This window comes from Staurois parvus, unplaced genomic scaffold (genome assembly GCF_062004578.1).
Source record: "Staurois parvus isolate SC_StPar_1 unplaced genomic scaffold, SC_StPar_1.0 ptg000234l, whole genome shotgun sequence".
Classification (NCBI taxonomy): Eukaryota; Metazoa; Chordata; class Amphibia; order Anura; family Ranidae; genus Staurois; species Staurois parvus.
In genome coordinates, this window is record NW_028318030.1 from 1,820,205 (window position 1) to 1,845,301 (window position 25,097).

General features: G+C 42.3%; 1 protein-coding gene and 1 long non-coding RNA gene across 4 annotated transcripts in view; one reads left to right on the forward strand and one right to left on the reverse strand.

The window, feature by feature from the left end:
• The window catches only part of DRGX (dorsal root ganglia homeobox), a 140,835-nt gene that overhangs the window by 33,811 nt on the left and 81,927 nt on the right, over nt 1-25,097 (reverse strand). The window lies entirely within an intron of this gene.
• Nucleotides 1-25,097, forward strand: part of LOC149460136 (uncharacterized) — a 58,212-nt gene that overhangs the window by 23,246 nt on the left and 9,869 nt on the right. For 2 of the 3 annotated variants that reach the window (XR_016313120.1, XR_016313122.1), the window contains one exon: nt 7,733-7,892. The exons of the other annotated variant lie outside the window; for it this stretch is intronic. This is a non-coding gene — a long non-coding RNA (uncharacterized LOC149460136). Of the gene's footprint in view, nt 1-7,732; nt 7,893-25,097 lie in introns of those variants that run through there. 3 annotated transcript variants of the gene reach the window in all.

Genomic DNA, 25,097 nt, shown 5'->3' on the forward strand with positions numbered 1-25,097 from the left:
GTGACATCTACCCAAACAAGTTGTATTATAATCCCAAAAAAAAAAGAATTGAAAGCTTTAACATCAACTCAGACACGAAGTAGTAGGCCACGTAAAATTGAAGAGTGGGGTCAGCACATGCTGAAGCACACAGTGCGCAGAAGTCGGCAACTGTCTGCAGAGTCAATAGCTAAAGACCTCCAAACTTCATGTGGCCTTTAGATTAGCTTAACAACAGTGTGTAGAGAGCTTCATTGAATGGGTTTCCATGGCCGAGCAACTGCATCCAAGCCAAGTGCAATGCAAAGCTTTAGATGCAGCGGTGTAAAGCATGCCTTCACTGAGCTCTAGAGCAGTGGAGACATGTTCTCTGGAGTGGCGATTCATGCTTCTCTGTCTGACAATCCAATGGATGTGTCTGAGTTTGGTGGTTACCAGGAGAACACTACTTGCCTGACTGCATTGTGCCAAGTTTAAAGTTTGGTGGAGGGGAGATTATGGTGTGGGGTTGTTTTTCAGGAGCTGGGCTTGGCTCCTTAGTTCCAGTGAAGAGAACTCTTAAGGCGTCAGCCTACCAAGACATTTTGGACAATTTCATGCTCCAAACTCTGTGGGAATAGTGGGAATGCGCACCAGTGCACAAAGCAAGGTCCATAAAGACATGAATGAGCGAGACTGGGGTTGAGGAACTTGACTGGCCTGCACAGAGACCTGACCTCAACCCGATAAAACACCTTTAAGATGAATTAGTGTGAAGACTGTGAGCCAAGCCTTCCCATCCAACATCAGTGCCAGACCTCACAAATGCACTTCTGGAAGAATGGTCAAACATTTCTATAGACACATGCCTGAACCTTGTGGACAGCCTTCCCAGAAGAGTTGAAGCGTTTATAGCTGCAAAAGGTGGGTCAACTCAATACTGAACCCTACAGACTAAGACTGGGATACCATTAAAGTTCATGTGTGTGTAGGCATCCCAATACTTTTGGCAATATAGTGCATCTCCACTTCCAGCAGCTGCAACCATAGTGTTAGGGACCAGCCGGTGGTAGCCTTTAGCGTTCCACAGACCAGAATTCCCCAGGGCGCAGAATCTAAGTTCCAACCTGCTTGTTCACCAGAGCCCCTGATGGTGGGGATGGACTTGGAGCAAGCCGAGACCAGGTTGCGACCCCTGGGTACAACCAGCTGTGGTAGAGGCACCTGTCGGTGGTACGCAGCAGGTGAGAGTCTGATATGAGGAGATAGAGTAAGCGAGGTCAGACAGGCCGGGTTGGTAACAGCAGAGCAGGTCGGTACAAAACAGCAGGCAGAAGAATAAACGGGTCATGGTCCGGGTTTGGCAACAGGAGATCAAAAGTGCAGGAGCAGGCAGGAGAATGGTCAGGCAAGCCAGGGGTCAGAGCAGGAGAAGTCAGCAGATCAGGATCAGGCAGGGTCAGCAGCAACGTAAACTCACAGGAACACAGGAAAGACCATACGGCACTTGAGCATTGCAAGAGCTCGGTTTAAATAGCCCGCCCGACTCCTGACAGGCGCTCCTGGGTCCTAGTGCTTGCCCGGCGCCATCATTGGTGACAGGCGCGCCTGGGTCTTAGTGCCCACCTGCCTGGACGTTTTGTCAGGACTCTACGCATGTGTGAATTCGATCGCCGCAGCGATCTTCCCATTCCCTGACATTGCCCCCCCCCTTACGGGCAGCCTTCGGATGCCCAATCGGTTTCTCCTTTGAGGCTGGTTGTGAAGGAACTCCCGAATTAACCAAGGGGCATGAACATTTCGAGCAGGTTCCCAAGAGTTTTCCTCTGGCCCATAGCTTTTCCACTTGATGCGATACTGTTTGCCCCCCCCCCTCTGCCTGCAGTCAATAATAGCCTCCACCTCAAATTCCTCTTCCCCATCGATGTCTATGGCCTCTGGGGGTCTAGATCTACGATCTGTAAAAGGATCTGCTACAGTGGGTTTCAGTAGGGACACATGAAACACAGGATGGATTTTGAAGGACTCGAGGAGTGCCAGCTTATATGCTACCTCATTAACCTTACGCTCTACCCGGAAAGGACCCACAAATTTGGGTGCCAACTTTCTCGATAGGCACGCCAGTTTCAGATTGGTAGTGGCCAGCCACACCTGGTCCCCTGGATGTATAACCAATTCCCCCCTTCTCTTTCTATCAAATATCCTTTTACTGTCCTGGGCTTTTGCCATGGTTTCTTGTAATAACTTGTTATTGGTTGTAAAGAAATTCAGGGTCTCTTGAGCTGCTGGGACTGGTTTTTCCAGGATCAAATCAGGTAAGAACGAGGGATGGAAGCCATAGTTGGCGAAGAATGGGGATTGCTTAGTGGCAGAGTGGCAAGCATTATTGTATGCAAATTCAGCTAGGGATAAAAGTGCCAGCCAGTTGTCCTGTTCTAGTGTTTGGTTGGTTCGCTCAGTTTGACCATTTGTTTGCGGGTGGTATGCTGAGGAGAATGAAAGTTCAATTTCCAACCCTTCGCACAAAGCGCTCCAAAACCTTGAAGTGAACTGAACACCCTGATTAGATACAATGTTTTTTGGCACTCCATGTAGCCTTACGATCTCTCTGATAAATACCTGTGCCATTTCTGAAGCAGATGGTGTACCTCTCAATGGAAGGAAGAGAGCCATCTTGAACAACCGATCTACCACTACAAAGATCGCAGTATGGTCTTGTGATGGCGGTAATTCCACCACGAAGTCCATTGCGATCATACTCCAAGGTCTGTCGGGCACCGGCAGTGGTCGCAGCAGGCCCCAAGCCTTGTCTCTGGTGGGCTTGTTCCTGCTGCAGGCGGCACAGGATTTGACATACATTTTGCAATCTTTGGCCATGCTTGGCCACCAAAACATGCGTTGGAGCAAGTCCAATGTCTTGTGTACCCCAAAGTGGCCTGCTAACGGGTGGTCATGGCAATAGCCTAAGACCAGAGCTCGCGTCTCGTCGGGTACCAGGATCTGCTCCCCCCTCCACAAGAGACCTTCCTTGTTCTGCAATGAGACTCCAGGTGGCCTAGGAGTCCCCGTGGAAGCAGCTTGAAGTTTAGTTAGGAGTTCGGAGTGAAGTAGCAAAAAGCAACTCGCCGGCAGAATATTATCAGGTTTGGCTGTCTCCCCAGGGTCCTCAAACATCCGGGAGAGAGCATCCGGTTTAGTATTTTTAGATCCAGGCCGATACGTGATGTGCAGAGTAAACCTTGAGAAGAACAATGCCCATCTGGCCTGACGCGGCCTGAGGCATTTTGCTGCCCTCAGATATTCTAGATTTTTATGGTCAGTATAGACCAGGATGGGATGCAATATCCCTTCCAATAGATATCTCCATTCCTCCAGTTCTGTCTTAATCGCTAACAACTCCCAATCCCCGATATCGTAATTCTTTTCTGATGGGGAGAGTTTTCTGGAACAGAAAGCCACTGGGTGGCTTTCTTTTCCAGCTCCTTCACTCCTATTCTTTGCGACAGAATAGCTCCTACCACATTTTCCGAAGCATCTACCTCCAGAATGTAAGGTAATGAAGCGTCGGGATGACTCAAAATAGGGGCTGTTGTGAATAGTTTTTTCAAGGCTTCAAAGGCGGTCTGTGCCTCAGGTGTCCATCGGAAACGCACCCCCACCTTAGTGAGCTGAGTGATGGGAGTTACCAGGCCCAAGAAATTTTTAATAAATTTCCTGTAAAAATTGGCGAAGCCAATAAATTGCTGGACCCCCTTTTTATCCGTGGGGACTGGCCATTCTAAAACTGCAGATATTTTTTGGGGATCCATCGCAACCCCATCGGTTGAAATGATCAACCCCAAAAAGGGAATGCTGCTTTGCTCAAAGCTGCATTTTTCAGCTTTAGCATACAGCCCATGCTTGCGCAGCCGCTCCAGTACACTCCTGACGTGATCTCTATGTGTCTCCAGGGATGAGGAAAAAATCAGGATGTCATCCAGATACACAATCACATAGATGTCCAGGATGTCCCTAAAAATGTCATTCACAAAGTGTTGGAATGTAGCCGGTACATTACAGAGACCGAATGGCATAACGAGGTACTCAAAGTGCCCAAAGCGAGTGCAGAAGGCGGTCTTCCACTCATCCCCCTCCCGAATGCGCACCAGATTATAGGCTCCCCTGAGGTCTAGTTTGGTAAAGATGGAGGCCGTCTTTAGTCTCTGAAATAATTCAGGGACTAAGGGAAGGGGGTACCGGTTCTTCACGGTGATCTTATTCAGGTCCCTATAGTCTACGCTTGGCCTCAGGGACTGGTCCTTCTACGAAAAAGATTCCCTCCCCGGCTGGTGAAGTGGAGGGGCAAAAAATCCCTTCCGCAGACTGTCATCAATGTATTCTTTTAGGGCACCCAACTCTCGTTCAGACAGCAGGAAGATTCGGCCGAAGGGAATCTCGGATCCCGGGAGCAGGTCAATAGGGCAGTCATAGGCCCAGTGCGGAAAGAGAATCTCTGCACCTCGCGGGCTGAACACGTCAAGGAAATGATGGTATGCGGAGGGCACAGTCTGTGCTAGATCTGTATCTGTATTCACACACAACAAGGTTGGGGGCCCTGGTGACGACTTTAGGAGACAGTGCTCCTGGCAGTATAGTGAGTGAAATTGAACAGATCCAGTCTTCCAGTTAATTTGGGGATCATGAGCCCGTAACCATGGGAGCCCCAAAATCACTGGAAATAGAGGGGACGCAACAGCGTCCAAGCGGAGGAGTTCCTGGTGGTGGCTTGCTACTGTGGTGCACAAAGGAGGGGTCTCTCCATCTACCAACCCTGATTTAATTTGTGAACCATCAGCCAGAAAAATATTCAACCCTCGTTCTTTGGACAATAACAGAATTCGTTGCTGAGCTGCAAAGTTAAGGTCCACAAAGCAACTGCAGGCCCCAGAATCAATAATAGCCATTACCTGCACAGTTCTTCCTGGGAGCTGGAACGAGATGGGCACGACTACACGAGTAGGATCATCTACACAGGTTGAAGACATAGAAAAAATGGTAGAGTACTTACAGAGCTTCTCAGGACAGGAACTCACCATGTGATCCGCTGCTCCGCAGTATAGGCATAGATTATTCACTCTGCGTCTGTGGCATTCCTCAGCCGTGAGAGATGGCCGCATTAACCCAAGTTGCATAGGCTTTGTTCCGTCCGCAGGTTCAGGACTCCGATTGCTGACTGCAGGATGTGATGGGATTGGGACCTGTGGTAACATCCATGTAGGCCTTGACCCTAGACCAGACCTTTCCTGCCTTCGTTCCCATAACCTACGGTCAATCTGAATTGCCAGGGTGATTAATTTCTCCAAAGAATCAGGCACACCTACCCTGGCCAATTCATCCTTTAGGGGCTCTGATAATCCTAGGCAGAACTGATGGCGCAGTGCTGCATCATTCCATTGCATATCTCCAGACCAATGCCTGAATTCTGAGGCATAATCCTCTGCTGCCCGGTGTCCCTGCTGCAGAGAATGTAGGGCTGCTTCGGCTGAAACAGCTCGCTGAGGATCGTCATGTAATTGTGCCATCGCCTTGGAAAATTCTGCCACAGAGTTCACATGCGGATGGCGAGCCTCCAATAGACGATGTGCCCAGGCCTGGGGTTCACCCTGCAGCAAGGATATCATGAATCCCACCTTCACAGATTTGGATGCAAATGTTCGAGGTTGGAGGTCGAAGTAGAGCTGGCAGGAATTCAGGAAGGCCCGAAACTTCCCTCGATCTCCATGGAATCACTCAGGCATTGGGACTCGAGGCTCCGACGGAGGAATGGAGAGCACTGCTCCAGCAGAGGGTCCCGCAGGGCTACTGGTAGGAGGTGAACCGACCGGGTCTGACACCATAACAGTAGGAGCGGCTAGGGCCTGGACGAGTCCCTCCAAGTGTTTATAACCCTCTTCCAGCGTCTTGACAGCTTGGGTAAGCGCGGACAGATGGTGGCACATCTCTTCCCAGGGAGAGGGTCCTCCTCCAGACTCCGTCATGGCCGTATGGTTCTGTTAGGGACCAGCCAGTGGTAGCCTCTAGCGTTCCACAGACCAGAATTCCCCAGGGCGCGGAATCTAAGTTCTGACCTGCTTGTTCACCAGAGCCCATGATGGTGGGGATGGACTTGGAGCAAGCCGAGACCAGGTCGCGACCCCTGGGTGCAACTAGCTGTGGTAGAGGCACCTGTCGGTGGTACGCAGCAGGTGAGAGTCTGATGTGAGGATGTAGAGTAAGCGAGGTCAGACAGGCTGGGTCGGTAACAGCGGAGCAGGCCGGTACAAAACAGCAGGCAGAAGAATAAACGGGTCACGGTCCAGGTTTGGCAACAGGAGATCAAAAGTGCAGGAGCAGGCAGGAGAATGGTCAGGCAAGCCAGGGGTCAGAGCAGGAGAAGTCAGCAGATCAGGATCAGGCAGGGTCAGCAGCAAAGTAAACTCACAGGAACACAGGAAAGACCATACGGCACTTGAGCATTGCAAGAGCTCGGTTTAAATAGCCCGCCCGACTCCTGACAGGCGCTCCTGGGTCCTAATGCTTGCCCGGCACCGTCATTGGTGATAGGCGCGCCTGGGTCCTAGTGCCCGCCTGCCTGGACGTTTTGTCAGGACTCTACGCATGTGCGGATTTGATCGCCGCAGCGATCTTCCTATTCCCTGACACATAGACTCCTCCATCTCTGCCTTTTACACAAGCACTTTCACATAGGGATGAAAACATTCAACATCAATCCGCTCAGAAATGTTATTTCTGCCAGTATTAAGGTGTACTCGCAATTATGAGATGAAAGAGATAAATTCTCATAGTGCAGTAATTTAAAAGAAAAAAAAATATAAAAGCTGGCATAAAAAACTCACATTTGTGCACCACTGCCCTATGCAAGAGACATCAGCATGTAGCAAGCTCCGCCCTGCGTATTTTGTCCAGTAGCATGTCATCAGGTGCCCCTGTTTGTGTAAAAGGCAGAGACGGAGGAGTCTTTGGTTGCAATTGCTGAAAGTGTTGTATCTGAGATTTATATATACAGTGCATACAAAAAGTATTCACAGTGCTTAACTTTTGCCACTTTTTGCTATGTCACAGCCTTATTCCAAAATGGATTAAATTCATTTTTTTCCCTCAACATTTTACAAACAATACTCCATAATGACAATTGAAAGAAGTTCATTTTGAAATCTTTGCAATTTATTACAAATAAAGAAACGGAAAAAAAACCACGTACATAACTATTCACAGCCTTTGCTCAATACTTTGTTGAAGCACTTTTAGCACCAATTACAGCCTCAATTCATTTTGTGTATGATGCTACAAGCTTTGCACACCTATTTTTGGGCAATTTCTCCAATTCTTTTTTGTAGTACGTCTCAAGCTCCATCAGGATGGGGAGTGTCGGTGCACAGCCATTTTCAGATCTCTCCAAAGATGTTCAATCAGGTTAAAGTCTCGGCTCTGGCTGAGCCACTCTAGGACATTCACAGAGTTGGCCCATAGCCACTCCTTTGTTATATGTGCTGTGTGTTTAGGGTTGTTGTCCTGTTGAAAGATGAACCGTCACCCCAGTCTGAGGTCCAGAACGCTCTGAAACAGGTTTTCATCAAGGATGTCTCTGTACATTGCTGCATTCATCTTTCCTACAGACAATTCCTTGGCCTTCATGGCTTGGTTTGTGCTCTGACATGCACTGTTAACTGTGGGACCTTATATAGACAAGTTTATGCCTTTCCTAATCATGTCCAATCATCTGAATTTCCCACAGGTGGACTCCAATCAAGTTGTGGAAACAACTCAAGGATGATCAGTGGGAATAGGATACATCAGAGCTCAATTTTGCGTGTCATGGCAAAGGCTGTGAATACTTATGTAAATATTTTTTTTCGTTGTTTATTTTTAATAAATTGCAAAGATTTCAAAACAAACTTCTCTCACGTTGTCATTATGGGGTATTGTTTGTAGAATGTTGAGGAAAAAAATTATTTAATCCATTTTTGAATAAGGTTGTAACATAAGAAAATGTGGCAAAAGTTAAGCGCTGTGAATACTTTCTGGATGCACTGTGTGGGTATATATATATATATATACAGTATATATATATATACAGTATTTAAAAAAAGACATTATATGAGTCACAAATAAATCTTCATAAAAACAGCGCTTCACATGACATGATCATAACAATAGGTCAACACATTATAATATAAATATGAATAAAAAATATATTAAATAAATTGTGAAGTATCTTCCACCAAGGTGTAATAGAGTGAAAAAGAGGATAAAGTCCACCACATATATCTCTTATAGGGAAAGTCTCTGTAATTCATAAAAATTCACTCCAACACCACCATGTTGTTTAGGTGACAATCACCCTGTCAGACTACACACTCACCAAATACTGGTGTTAATTAGGCACAACAATATCCTCCTCTTGGTCCTGCAATCTCCACAACATATAAAGATCCTATTAGTCCAGTGCATAAATATAAAGCACAAACGCACCACATAGCATAATTCCGTTTATAAATGTTATTGCATAATAACCCCCCATAGAATAACACTCACATAAGAATAAAATCAATTTGCATCAAATATAATGATAGAAGCAATGATCACTGCATGTATTGAACTGCTGACGTGTCACCACACTTCTGTGCACAGCCTGCTGTTCCACTTCCAGGTAGGAGAGACAACGTCACATATATATATATATATATATATACACATACACATATATATATATACACACACACACACACATATATGTATATATATATATATATATATATATATATATATATATACACACACACGTGTATGTATATATATATATATATATATATATATATATATATATATATATATATATATATATATACACACAGTGGGGATCGAAAGTTTGGGCACCCCAGCTAAAAATTTGTATTAATGTGCATAAAGAAGCCAAGGAAAGATGGAAAAATCTCCAAAAGGCATCAAATTACAGATTAGACATTCTTATAATATGTCAACAAAAGTTAGATTTTATTTCCATTATTTACACTTTCAAAATAACAGAAAACAAAAAAATGGCATCTGCAAAAGTTTGGGCACCCTGCAGAATTTATAGCATGCACTGCCCCCTTTGCAAATCTGAAACCTGCCAGTGTCATGGATTGTTCTCATTCATTGTCTGGGAAGACCAAGTTATGTCAATCTCAAAGGTTTTAAATGCTCAGACTCATCTGACCTTGCCCCAACAATCGGCACCATGGGTTCTTCTAAGCAGTTGTCTAGAAAACTAAAACTGAAAATAGTTGACGCTCTCAAAGCTGGAGAAGGCTATAAGAAGATAGCAAATCATTTTCAGATGTCAATATCCTCTGTTCGGAATGTAATTAAGAAATGGCAGTCATCAGGAACAGTGGAAGTTAAAGCAAGATCTGGAAGACCAAGAAATATATCAGACAGAACAGCTCGCAGGATTGTGACTGCACGATCCCTCCAGAAAGACACTGGAGTTGTGGTACACTATTCCACTATAAAGAGATACTTGTACAAAATGGTCTTCATGGAAGAGTCATCAGAAGAAAACCTCTTCTACGTCCTCACCACAAAAATCATCGTTTGAACTTTTGCAAATGAACATATAGACAAGCCTGATGCATTTTGGAAACAAGTTCTGTGGACCGAGGTTAAAATTGAACTTTTTGGCCGGAATGAGCAAAGGTACGTTTGGAGAAGAAGGGGCACAGAATTTAATGAAAAGAACCTCTGTCCAACTGTTAAGCATGGGGTTGGATCAATCATGCTTTGGGGTTGTGTTGCAGCCAGTGGCACAGGGAACATCTCACGAGTAGAAGGAAAAATGGATTCAATAAAATTTCAGCAAATTTTGGATGGTAACTTGATGCCATCTGTGAAAAAGCTGAAGTTAAAGAGAGGATGGCTTCTACAAATGGATAATGATCCTAATCACACCTCGAAATCCACGGGGGATTACATAAAGAGGCGTGAACTGAAGGTTTTGCCACGGCCTTCACAATCTCCTGACCTCAACATAATTGAAAATCTATGGATAGACCTTAAAAGAGCAGTGCGTGACAGACAGTCCAGAAATCTCAAATAACTGGAAGACTTTTGTAAGGAAGAATGGGCAAAGATACCTCAAACAAGAATTGAAAGACTCTTGGCTGGCTACAAAAAGCGTTTACAAGCTGTGATACTTGCCAAAGGGGGCAGTACAAGATATTAACTCTGCAGGGTGCCCAAACTTTTGCAGACGCCATTTTTTTGTTTTCTGTTATTTTGAAAGTGTAGAACAATATCGGACCTCTGAAAAGTATAAGCATGCATATGTACTCAGAACTTGGTTTGGGCCCTTTTGCAGCAATTACTGCCTCAATGCGGCGTGGCATGGAAGCTATCAGCCTGTGGCACTGCTGAGGTGTTATGGAAGACCAGGGTCAATAGTGGCCTTCAGCTCTTCTGCATTGTTTGGTCTCATGTCTCTCATCTTTCTCTTGGCAATGCCCCATAGATTCTCTAGGGGGTTCAGGTCAGGCGAGTTTGCTGGCCAATCAAGCACAGTAATTGAACCAGGTTTTGGTGCTTTTGGCAGTGTGGGCAGGTGCCAAGTCCTGCTGGAAAATGAAGTCAGCATCCCCATAAAGCTCGTCTGTGGAAGGAAGCATGAAGTGCTCCAAAATCTGCTGGTAGACAGCTGCGTTAACCCTGGACTTAATGAAGCACAGTGGACCAACATCAGCAGATGACATGGCTCCCCAAATCAACACAGACTGGAAAAGTCCACATTGGACTTCAAGCATCTTGCAGTGTGTGCCTCTTCATTCTTCCTCCATACTCTGGGTCCTTGGTTTTCAAATGAGATGCAAAAGTTGCTCTTATCAGAAAAGAGGACTTTGGACCACTGAGCAATAGACCAGGTCTGTTTTTCTTTAGCCCAAGTAAGACGCTTCTGGCGTTTGTTGTTCAGGAGCAGCTTGACAAGAGGAATATGACATTTGAAGCCCATGTCCAGGATCCGTCTGTGTGTGGTGGCTCTTGATGCACTGACTCCAGCCTCAGTCCACTCCTTGTGAAAGTCCCCAACACTTTTGATTGGCCTTTTCTTGACAATCCTCTCCAGGCTGCGGTCATCCCTGCTGCTTATTTCTTCCACACTTTTCCCTTCCACATAACTTTCTATTAATGTGCTTTGATACAGCAACATCCAACTTCTTTTGCAATTACCTTTTGAGGCTTTCCCTCCTTATGGAGGGTGTCAGTGATGGTTTTCTGCACAACTGTCAGGTCAGCAGTCTTTCCCATGATTGTGATTCCTACTGAACCAGACTGAGAGACCATTTAAAGGCTCAGGAACCCTTTGCAGGTGTTATGGCTTAATTAGCTGATTAGAGTGGGACACTTTGAGCCTAGAATATTGCACCTTTTCACAATATTCAAATTTTCTGAGATTGTGGATTTGGGGTTTTCATGAGCTGTAAGCCATAATCATCACAATTATGACAAATTACGGCTTGAACTATCTTGCCTTGCATGTAATGAGTCTATCTCGTATATTAGTTTCACCTTTTAAGTTGCATTACTGAAATAAATTAACTTTTATTTTCTAATTTTTTGAGTTTCACCTGTGTATATATATATATATATATATATATATATATGGAGAAGCTCTACTGACTTTTCAAAGGATACTGACTTGTTCTTACATTTATTAGCATTATCTGCATTTACCAACCCTTATTCTCATTTTGTTAGGATCCTTCTGTGATATAACACTATACTGCATGTTTTTAATAATTCTAAAAATGTTGTGTTTAATAAAATGACAAAAGAATAATAGAGCCAAAAATCCATTGCCTGTGGCACAGCACTGAACATTTTAATATATTATAAAAATATTTAATAAAATAAACAGAAACCTTTTGTCTTCAATTTTTTTTAACTAGTTGTTTACAATAAATACTTTCTTGTTAATTAGGCTAGGCTAACAAGATGAAAATAAAAATGACCACATAGCAGGAGAAACAATTTTTGTGCTATGCTTGGTTTCAGTTACCTGTGGATAGTCAGCTGGAGTTTAGAAAGTAGCTGAGAGAAGATAGATCCTGTTGCTCCCAATTAATAAGTGGTCTCTGTTAATTAATAGTCTAGGTATGCTGCCAGCTATTAAAGGATGTGACTGAATTGAATAAATCCACAGGCCCTTGATGCTTTTAGCAGTAAATAATTGCAATGACAGGAAATCTACTTCGTTAGACCGCACAATCAGAAGATCATCCTGTATTTGCCACAAAAATACACCAAGACTTTGACTGGGACAGAAAACCACAGAGCACAGTGCTTCATATGATAGATGTTTTCTGTGATGATGGCACCATAGAATATCAACATGAATGAATGAGAACAGGTGGCACAGCAGCATTGTCAGTCCGGGGAGAAGGGAGTGTTAGAAGTGCTAGCAGATTTAAATACACTAACAAATTGAATCTGAACTCCAGCTAATACTTCATAATCAGCTACAGCACACAGTTTTGCTTTTCTTTTGGGATAAAGGTTTTTAATAAATAAAATATAAAATAAATAAAACATAAATAATAAATGATCATTTTAAGCACCGCTGTCAGTGTTAAATGGTCTGTCTCATTCCTGTAACTGCAAATGAGCTTTTCTGTCGAAAAACAACATATTTACTGGCTGGATCGCTATGCTTGAGAAAGGAGCATGCAGGTCTTCGCTGCACCCTGAGGATACTCAGAAATGCGTTGCACTTGGATGATGTAATACGCCGACGCAGCTGCTCAAGACTCCGCTCCACTGCGGGCCTATCAGATCAGAGGAAGTCTCAGTTGATCCATCCACCCACGACTGACTCCTACCATCTTTCTTACCATCCCACAGTAGCACACCACCTTGACGATGAGGCAGACTGAGCATCCATACTATTGATGAGCCTGGTTTTTAATCACTAACATGTGAGTTGCTTACCTACTTTTTTAATTACTAAAGTTGTACTACAGTCTGCAGTTAGAGGTGCTGTGTTTCTCTCTTGGTTCCTTTTACATTAGAGCCTGCTTCTACTCTACTACAGCCTGTCCTATCAAGATTGTCCTATCTCCTTTCTCATATTTGGATTTCCACAACTGGATTCATTTTAGGACTCTATGGACATTTGGCCTGTGGGTTCCATGCGCCTATTATTTTCCTTGTGCATTCACTGGGAAGATCAGTGTACTGCTGCCTCCCCTCCCCTTTGTGAAATACCTGGTGTTCCTGTCAGTCACTGCTTTCCTAATAAAAACTGACCACACTAGACAAGAGAGCACATCGTGGTCAGTTTTCTGGCTGTGCTGAGAACTCAGTCTGCTCTCCTCCAATGATCCGACTTCTGCTGACAGACTCCCCTCTTTGCACAGTCATTCACTGGGAAGATTAGTGTGCTGCTGCCTTCCCTCCTTGCTCTCTAAGATTCTTATGCAGCTGAGAAAGAGGGTATGTTATTACTTTTAAAAAAGGGGATAAAAAAGTATTTATAATGTTATATGTATACACAAATGTTTTGCCTTTCGTGTCTAGTTTAAACTGAATGGGTTGTTTTACAAGGTCATTAATTTTTTTCATTTGATTTATAATAAAAGAAAATCTCTATTATGAAACAAAATACAAAAAACAAAATACATGTACATAATGTATTTTAGGTTTAGGCTACTACTCCAAATAGTCCTAGACCTAAAGCACTGTTTGTGACAGATTGATTTACAAGTCTACTACTAGTTAATAAACAATAAACAAGATACGTTACAGAATAGCCGGCAACTCATATCCTTATCACATATGCTTTATTGGCGCACAGTAAAGGACATAGAAGCCACTTTGATGAGCAGTAGAGTTGGGTGAGTTGTTGACTACAAACAATAAACACTCTCTGTTTAAGCTGGTAGAACTAGAAGACCATGTTCCAGTTTGGCATTTCCTTATACATTTTATTTTTTTTCTTCTTCAACATGGTGTAATTCTATTTCTAAATATCTCCCACCTTTCAGAGATAGAGGGGCACCATTTTGACTACAGTATGTAGGCCACACTCCCAGTTATGCACAGGTCATGAACAACGAATACAAGAATGATTAAGCTCAAATGCTTTTTTTTTTCTCCACTACTTTTCCTTTATACTACCTAATCAATATATTTAATGCAATAACTGATAAACTAATGAAATAACATAGAGTTTAAAGTCCAGATCTCCTGTTACTTTAAGGTCTCATACAGATGGGGGGAGACTATGGCAGGTGGAAGGTGCCCATGTTACAAACAACAATTGGAATTGGTACCATTTGTTCGAAAATGAAAAATATGCAAAATATATGTGTGCAAAAGGTGTCAAAGAATTAAAATGTTTGTTCACCAATGCCAGAAGTCTGCCAAGCAAAATAGGTGAGTTGGAAGCTTTGGTGTATGAAGAGAACTATGATTTAATTGGTATTGCTGAATCTTGGCTTTATTCTTCACATGGCCATTAATATCCCTGGCTATGTTCTCTTTCGGGGACACAGGGTAAAAAGGAAAGGTGGTGGTGTCTGTCCCTTTGTGAGAAGGGATCTCAGAGTGAGTGTGAAGGAGGCCCTAGTTAATGGAGAGTGCGATGAGGCTGAAGCATTGTGAGTGGAACTGCACATCAGGGTGGTTACTACAAAGGTAATCATTGGAATTTGTTATAGGCCATCCAGTATTAATGAGGAGGTGGATACTCAGCTCCTTACACAAATAGAAAGGGCTGCAAGGGCTGGACAGTGATAATCATGGGGATTTTAACTACCCAGAAATTGACTGGAGTAATGGCACTGCAGGATCAGTTAAAGGGCAAAAATTAATAAACCTACTACAGGACAATTTTATGGTACAGTTTATAGAGGCCCCACCTAGGAATGATGCTCTGCTGGACCTGGTAATCTCAAACCATGCAAAGCTTATTACTAATGTCCATATAAAAGAACATCTGGGTAGCAGTTACCATAACATAATTTCATTTATTGTTGGATGTAAACAACAAGCACGCACAGGAAAAATAAAAACACTCAACTTTAAGAAAGCTAATTTCCAAGACTGAGAACTGCTCTCCATGACAGGCTGGGGGAAATATTGGCATCAATGAACACAACACAGAAATGGGAGTTCTTCAAAAAGACTGTATGTGAACACTCTGCAAAATATATTCCCATGGGCAACAAGTTTAAAACACTAAAAATCAAACCTATGTGGGTTACGGCCAAAGTTAAAAAAGCTCTACATAATAAGAAAAGAGCTTTTATTAAATATAAAAATGAAGGAAGGCTATCATCATTTAAACATTACAAAGAATATAACAGAATATGTAAAAAAGAAATTGAGGCTGCAAAAATTGAAAACAAACAACAGATTGTAAAAGCAGAACAAACCCCAAAAATTCTTCAAATTTTTTATTAAATTTATATTAATAGCAAAAAAGTCCGGTCTGAGCATGTAGGCCCATTACAAAATAATCTAGAGTGACTGACAAAGAGAAGGCAAATTTATTAAATACCTTTTTCAGCTCTGTGTATACAAAGGAGCATGGGTGAGCTCTTGTCCACAATGGGCATGGTATTGACACAGCCCCAGATGATCCACATTGGCTCACAATTGATATGATCCAGAAATATTTAAACAGAATAAAGGTGAATAAAGCACCTGGACCGGATGGCATACACCCATGGGTCCTTAAAGAATTGAGCTTGTGGTGCCTATAATTAAAAAGGGATCAAAATCTTTACCAAGTAATTATAGACCTGTTAGTTTAACTTCTATAGTTGGGAAGATACTGGAGAGTTTAATAAAAGACCACATAGATGAGTTCTTGCTGGAAAAAAATATTTTAAGCAACAGACAGCATGGATTCATGAAAGACAGACGTTGTCAAACAAATCTGATTTCTTTTTATGAGGAGGTGAGCAAAACCTTGGACAGAGGGATGGCGATGGATGTGGTTTACTTGGATTTTGTAAACTCTTTTGACACAGTTCCCCACACACAGCTAACGTGTAAGGTAAAGTCTACAGGCTTGGAAAAATCTGTATGTAAATGGATAGAAAACTGGCTAAAAGATCGTATTCAGAGAGTAGTGGTTAATGATTCATACTCTAAATGGTCTAGGGTTGTTAGTGGTGTACCCCAATGTTCAGTGTTGGGACCCTTCTTTTTTTATATATTTATATCCGATATAGGGTCTGAGATTAAAAATAACATTTCAGTCTTTGCAGAGGACACCAAGCTTTGCAGTGGAATGATGTCCTTACAGGATGTCTCCAACTTACAAGCCAACCTCAATGCACTGTTTAATTGTGCAACTATGTGGCAAATGAGGTTTAATGTTGATAAATGTAAGGTTATGCACTTGGGGAAATACTAGGGGGAGTACAACTGGGGGAATCAATGGTGAGGAGGGATCTGGGAGCTTTGGTAAATCAGAAGCTTAATAATGGCATGCAATGCCAAGCTGCGGTTTCTAAAGTGAGCAAAATCCTCTGTTGTATTAAAAGAGGTATAGACTCCAGAGAGAGAGATATAATTTTACCCCTGTACAAATCATTAGTAAGACCTCATATGGAACATGCAGTCCAGTTTTGGGCACCAATTTACAAAAAGAACATTGGGGAACTGGAGAAAGTGCAGAGAAGGGAAACCAAACTGATAAGAGGCATGGAGGAGCTCAGCTGAGGAAAGATTAGAGGAAGTGAATTTATTCTCTCTTGAGAAGAGGAGATTAAGGGGGATATGATCAACATGTATAAATACATCAGTGGTTCATATAGTGAACTCTGTGTAGAGTTATTCACCCTGAGGTCATCACAGAGGACAAGGGGGCACTCTACGTCTGGAGGAAAAGAGATTTAATGAAAAGCATTCAGCCCAACTCAAGACACTGCCAGAACACAGCTTTGTATACTGTAGTCCTGACCCCTACAATCTATATGTTACTTTGCACAGTACAAAGTCTTGATGGCACTGTTTCCTACATAGTCTCCTGAGCACTGCACCCTATACACAAAGTTGTATGTTAGGTATATCTTGACAACTTTACTCCATATGCTAATACAGTATGTTGAAAAATAAATTTTTTGAAAGATGCACTTTACACACTAGGCTGTATATTACATAGACCCAACCTATGCACTCCATATATTATACTATCTTGTACAAACATATTCCTTACTGCTGAACTTTCTAAACCATTTTGTTCATTACATATTCCTTACTAAAGGTGTTTACAGTTCGTTGTGAAGTGGTCCTCCTATTTTATTAAGTTTTTCTTTAATCACTTCAATACCGAACTGTTTCACCGCCTTCCTGCCCAGGACATTTTTCGATTTCAGTGTTGTCACACTTTGACAATTACTTAATCAGGCAACACTGTAACCAAATACATTTTCTATCATTTTTTAGACAGCTAGAGCTTTATTTTGATAATATTTAACCACATCCCGACCGCCCTATAGCAGACTTACTGCTACAGGGCGGCAGGGGTGCGCAAAGTCACATTATATACATTATTTTGTATTTCCGGATAGGGGGCACGCGTCCTACCCATGCTGTTATTAGTGACCACAGCTGTCAATCACTGGATCCCGGACGGTGATTACCAGGTGGTGCCCAGTAATTACCGAGGATCTCCGACGGGGAGGAGGGCTGCTTTGTTTACTAACAGTCCTCCTCCATGTCTGCTCGGGCTCACTGCTCTGGATGGCTGTGCACAGCACAGCCATCCAGAGCAGTGTGCTTACAGTGAAGCACCAACACACCCTTTGATCACCCCTCATGTTAACCCCTTCCTGCCCAGTGCTATTAATATCGTGTCTGTGCTTTTTTTTATAGCACTGATCACTGTATTAGTGTCACTGGGGATGTCAGTGACACCAAGTCAGCTCCCCCCAGTGTCAGAATGCCTGCCGCAGTCCCGCTATAAGTTTCTGATCGCCGCCATTACTAATAAAATAAATAAAAATTCCAGTAAATATACCGCCATTTGTAAATGCTATAACTTTCACATAAACCAATTAATTTACATGTATTGGGATTTTTTTTTTAGCAAAGACATGTTGCAGAATAGATTTTGTCCTAAATTTATGACGAAATGTGATTTTTTTAAAAAACATTTCTGGACATGCTTAATAGCAAAGTATAGTTTTTTTCTCAAATATTTCAGTCTTTTTTTTTATAGCACAAAAAATAAAGAACACACCAGCAATCAAATACCACAAAAAGAAAGCTCAATTTGTGGGGGAAAAAAAGGATGTAAATTTAATGTGGGTGCAGCATTGTATGACCACGCAATTGTCAGTTAAAGTAACGCAGCGCCTTAAAGCAAAAAATAGCATGGTCAGGAAGGGGGGTAAATCCTCAGGAGGGCAAGTGGTTAATCATCACTTTTTTTTTTTTGTAAATTGAACATTCCTAATGATCTAACTGCCTCATTTCTTGATGCCCTAAAATGCCAGTACAGTACAAATAATCCCCAAATGACTAGACAGTCCACTATACAATTTATTTTTTCACACAGTTTTCATTTTATCAAGTAATTTTCCCTACACAGCATAGGCAAACTTACAATTGCACCCCAAAATCATGTGTGTGACTTTTTCACAGCCTATCCGCATAGAGGGGCCCGAAACCCAAGGACTTCCTTTAGGTTTTCAAGGAGCATAAATTACGTGTACATTTTTCTGACTACTTATCACATTCTTAGAGGCTCTGGAGCACAAAGAACACCCACAAAATTACTGTTTTGGAAAGAAAACATCACAACATACAGTATATTCTAAGAGGCACAATGAATCTTTGGAAAATATAATTTTTTTGCCACAAGTTCTGGAAAAATGAAGAAAGAAAATGAAAATATATTTTTTACACAAAGTTGTCAATTAATAAGATATTTCTAACACACAGCATGAGCATACTTAGAATCACACTCCCAAACATATTCTAGTCCTCCTCTTCCTGAGTATGGGGGACTTTTTTCACAGCCTAACCCCACTGAGTGGCCAAAAATTCATCCCAAAGCTGAACCTTACCCGTAACGACTTGCTAAAAATTAATGTTCTTTAGCAAGAAAAATACAGTGCTGTAAAAAAGTATTTGCCCCTTTCCTGATTTTTTTTTTTGCATATTTGTCAAACTTAAATGATTCAGATCAAATTTTAATAATATACAAAGATAACCCAAGTAAATACAAAATGCAGTTTTTAAATGATGATTTCATTTATTAAGGGAAAAAGCTGTCCAAACCTGCTTGGCCCTATGTGAAAAAGATATTGTCCCCTAAACCTCACAACTGGTTGTGCAGCAACTGCAATCAACTGTTTGCAATAGCAGGCAATGAGTCTTTAACATCGCTGTGGAGGAAGTTTTGACGCACTCTTCTTTGCAGAATTTTTTTAATTCAGCCACACTGTAGGGTTTTTGAGCAGAAATGTCCTGTTTAAGGTCATGCACAGCATCTGAATCGGATTTAAGTCTGGACTTTGCCTAGGCCACTCCACAACCTTAATTTTGTTTTTTCTCGAGCCATTCAGAGGTGGACTTGCTGGTGTGTTGCAGATCACTGTACTGCTACATAGTGCACTTGAGCTTGAGGTCACGAGCTGATGGTTGGACATTCTCCTTCAGAATTTTCTGGTAAAGTGCAGAATCCATGATGCCATCAATTATGTCAAGTTGTCCAGGTCCTAAAGCTTAAAAGCAGCCCCAGACCATCACACTACCACCACCAAGTTGACTGTTGGTATTATGTTCCTTTTAAGAAATTCTGTGTCAGTTTTACGTTAGATACATACCTTCCAAAAAGTTCAACTTTTGTCTCATCAGTCCACAGAATATTTACCCAAAAGTCTTGGGGATAATCATAATCAAGATGTTTTTTGGCAAATATGACATAAGCCTTTGTGTTCTTTTTTGGTCAGTAGTGCCTTTTGCCTTGGAATTCTCCCATGGATGCCATTTTTGCCCATTCTCTTTCTTACTGTTGAATAATGAAATGAACACTGACCTTAACTGAGGTAAGTGAGGCCTGCAGTTCTTTAGATGTTGTTCTGGGTTCTTTTATGAAGTCCTGGATGAGTTGCCATTGTGCTCTTGGAGTAATTTTGGTAGGTCGGCCACTCCTGGGAAGGTTCACCACTGTTCCAAATTTTCTACATTTGTGGATAATGGCTCTCAGTGTGGGAGTGGTCCCAAAGCTTTAGAAATGGCTTTGTAACACTTTCCAGACTGATACATGTCAACTACTTTGTTTCTCATCTGTTCTTGAATTTATTTACATCGCAGCATGATGTGTTGCTTTTTTAGATATTTTAGCTTTCTTCACTTTGTCAGACAGCTTCTATATAAGTGATTTTTTGAAGAAAAAAAAAAAGGGTGGAGGTGGGAGGGTTGTCTATTCACATAGGGTCAAGCAGGTTTGGACAGTTTTTTTCCTTAATAAATCAAATCATTTAAAAACTGCATTTTGTATTTACTTGGGTTGTCTTTGTGTAATATAAAATTTTGTTTGATGATCAAATTAATTTAAGTGTGACAAATATGCAAAAAAATATACAGTATCTCACGGTAGTGAGTACACCCCTCACATTTTTGTAAATATTTTATTATATCTTTTCATGTTACAACTCTGAAGAAATGACACTTTGCTACAATGTAAAGTAGTGAGTGTACAGCTTGTAAAACAGTGTATATTTGCTGACCCATCAAAATAACACAACACACAGCCAAACCGCTGGCAACAAAAGTGTGTACACTCACAATTAGCCATTTTCCCTCCCCGGTGTCATGTGACTCCTTAGTGTTACAAGGTCTCAGGTGTGAGTGTACAGCTTGTATAACAGTGTAAATTTGCTGTCCCCTCAAAATAACTCAACACACAACCATTGATGTCTAACCGTTGGCAACAAAAGTGAGTACATCCCTAAGTGAAAATATCCAAACTGTGCCCAAAGTGTCAATATTGTGTGTGGCCACCATTATTTTCCAGCACTGCCTTAACCCTCTTGGGCACGGAGTTCACCAGAGCTTCACAGGTTGCCACTGGAGTCCTCTTCCACTCCTCCATGATGACATCACGGAACTGGTGGATGTTAGAAACCTTGCGCTCCTCCACCTTCCGTTTGAGGCTGCCCCACAGATTCTCAATAGGGTTTATGTCTGGAGACATGCTTGGCCAGTCCATCAACTTTACCCTCTGCTTCTTTAGCAAGGCAGTGGTCGTCTTAGAGGTGTTTGAGGTCGTTTTTATGTTGGAATACTGCCCTGTGGCCCAGTCTCTGAAGGGAGGGGATCATGCTCTGCTTCAATATGTCACAGTACATGTTGGCATTCATGGTTCCCTCAATGAACTGTAGCTCTCCAGTGCCAACAGCACTCATGCAGCAACAGACCATGACACTCCCCCCACCATTCTTGACTGTAGGCAAGACACACTTGTCTTTGTACTCTTCACCTGGTTGCCACTACACATGCTTGATATCATCTAAACCAAATAGGTTTATCTTAGTCTCATCATACCACAGGACATGGTTCCAGTAATTCATGTTCTTAGTCTGCTTATCTTAAGCAAACTGTTTGCAGGCTTTCTTGTGCATCATCTTTAGAAGAGGCTTCCTTCTGGGATGACAGCCATGCAGACCAATTTGATGCAGTGTGCAGCGTATGGTCTGAGCACTGACAGGCTGACCCCCCACCCCTTCAACCTCTGCAGCAATGCTGGCACCACTTATACAGTTGCAAGAAAAAGTATGTGAACCCCTTGGGATTACGTGGAGTTTTGCATGAATTGGGCATAAAATGTGCTCTGAACGTCATCTAAGTCACAACAATAGAAGAACACAGTCTGCTGAACATAATACTACACAAACATTAGATGTTGCCATGGTTTAATTGCACATAACATGTAAACATTCACAGTGCAGGGAGGAAAAAGTATGTGAGGCCCTAGCTTAATGACTTCTCCCAGAGCTAATTGGAGCCAGGAGTGAGCCAACCTTGACTCCAATCACTGTGATGATATTGGATGTGTTGCTGACAGCTGTCCTGCCCTTATAAAACACACACCTGTTTTGGGTTTACTGGTTTCAAGAAGCACTGTCTGATGTGAACCATGCCTCGCAGAAAACAGCTCTCAGAAGACCTACGATCAAGAATTGTTGACTTTCATGAAGCTGGAAAGGGTTACAAAAGTATCTCCAAAAGCCTTGATGTTCATGTGTCCACGGTAAGACAGACTGTCTACAAATGGAGAAAGTTTAGCACTGTTGCTACTCTCCCTAGGCGTGGTCGTCCTGTAAAAATGACTGCAAGAGCCCAGCGCAGAATGCTGCAGGAGGTAAAGAAGAATCCCAGAGTGTCAGCTAAAGACCTACAGAAATCTCTGGCACATGCTAACATTTTTGTTGACACATCTACAATAAGGAAAACATTAAACAAGAATGGAGTACATGGGAGGACACCACGGAGGAAGCCATTGCTGTCCAAAAGGAATATTGCAGCACGTTTGAAGTTTGTAAAAGAGCACCTGGGTGTTCCACAGCACTACTGGCAAAATATACTGTGGACAGATGAAACCAAGATTGAGTTGTTTGGGAAGAACACACAACACTATGTGTGGAGAAAAAAAGGCACAGCACACCAACATCAAAACCTCATCCCCACTGTGAAACATGGCGGAGGGAGCATCATGGTTTGGGGCTGCTTTGCTGCCTCAGGGCCTGGACGGATTGTTGTCATTGATGGGAAAATGAAATCCAGAGTTTATCAAGACATTTTGCAGGAAAACATACGACCATCTGTCCGCCAACTGAAGCTCCGCAGAGGATGGGTGATGCAACAGGACAATGACCCAAAGCATACAAGTCATTCAACAAAACAATAGCTGCAACAGCACAGAATACGCCTTCTGGAGTGGCCCAGTCAGAGTCCTGACCTCAACCCGATTCAAATGCTGTGGCATGACCTTAAGAGAGCGATTCACACCAGACATCCCAAGAATATTGCTACACTGAAACAGTTTTGTGAAGAGGAGTGGTCCAAAATGACTCCAGATCGTTGTGCAGGTCTGATCTGCAACTACAGGAAACGTTTGGTTGAGGTTATTGCTGCCAAAGGAGGGTCAACCAGTTATTAAGTCCAAAGGTTCACATACTTTTTCCTCCCTGCACTGTGAATGTTTACATGTTATGTGCAATTAAACCATGGCAACATCTAATGTTTGTGTAGTATTATGTTCATCAGACTGTGTTCTTCTATTGTTGTGACTTAGATGACGTTCAGAGCACATTTTATGCCCAATTCATGCAAAACTCCACGTAATCCCAAGGGGTTCACATACTTTTTCTTGCAACTGTATGTCCATTTCCCAAAGGCAACCTCTGGATATGATGCTGAGCACGTGCAGTCAACTTCTTTGGTTGAACATGGTGAGGCCTGTTCTGAGTGGAACCTGTCCTGTTAATCCACTGTATAGTCTTGGCCACCATGCTGCAGCTCAGTTTCAGGGTCTTGGCAATCTTCTTATAGCCTAGACCATCTTTATGTAGAGCAACAATTCCTTTTTTCAGATCTTCAGAGAGTTCTTTGTCATGAGGTGCCATGTTGAACGTTCAGTGACCAGTATGAGAGAGTGAGAGCGATAACACCAAATTTAACACACCTGCTCCCCATTCACACCTGAGACCTTGTAACACTAAGGAGTCACATGACACCGGGGAGGGAAAATGGCTAATTGTGAGTGTACACACTTTTGTTGCCAGCGGTTTGGCTGTGTGTTGTGTTATTTTGATGGGTCAGCAAATATACACTGTTTTACAAGCTGTACACTCACTACTTTACATTGTAGCAAAGTGTCATTTCTTCAGTGTTGTCACATGAAAAGATATAATAAAATATTTACAAAAATGTGAGGAGTGTACTCACTTCTGGGAGATACTGTATATATATATATATATATATATATATATATATATATATATATATCTCTATCAGGAAGGTGGCAAATACATTTTCACGGCACTTTATATTCCACATTGATAATTATGCTACCAAAATTTAAGTGTGCTGCCTCAGCATAGTTCCTAAGCATGTGTGCTCAGGATGAGCCAGTGCAATAATATGTTAAGCAGTATAGGTACTTATTTTGAATGTTTTATATAGCTGTACCTGCAAAATGAGCCAGAATGAAGTTATCTAGCAGTACTTAATTTTCTGACTAAAGTTCCCCTTTAAGGCTTTCTAGGGGCATAAATTATATATCTAATTTCCTGACAACCTTTCACATTTTTGGAGACCCTGGAGCACCAGATAATAGAAACCCCATAAATTGGCCACAATTACGAGAGTAAAAATCCCAAAGCATTTTGTTAAGAGGTACAGTATAGTAAGTCTTTTGAATACTTCAGTTTTTTGCCAAACGTTTTTGAAAACTGTGGAAGGAGAATTTTTACACAAAGTTAGAAGTTTTGAAAGATAATTCACAAACACAATGTAGACATACTTAGAATTACACCCCATAACATATTCAGCTACTCCTCCCGAGTATGGTGGTACCATAAGTATGAAACTTTTTCAGTCTTTGAATTGATTATATAGCAGATATTGCATCTTGTGTATCAGAAAATCACCCAGTGTACTGTAATTGTCACTTCTGTACGAGTGGTCAGGGAAAATAGCCTAGCATAGCATCAACTATAGCAGTCACCAGGGCTGCTATTAGAAATCACAGGACCCCATACAGCCTGACAACCTGCCCCCCAAATAAATATTAAAATAATATTTTCAATGAGAATGCACTAAAATCATTATTAGCAGGCAGCTGGGGGAATCAAATCTTGGATAGAGAAGGTGATCAGTAAGGCGGGGGAGGGCAATTAGAGGAACTGATCCTCTGGGTGTCTCCCCCTTCAACAGCTTAAAGCCGATGGGAGGGAGAGAAGAAGAAGCCAGCTTTCAGCTGCTGCAGGGAGAGACACCCAGGGGATCAGTTCCTCTAATTACACCCCCCTTGCTTCACCAATCACCCCCTCCGCTGCTCATTTCCAGGTCCCCTGCTGCCCGGGCCCCCCTGCTGGCCAGGG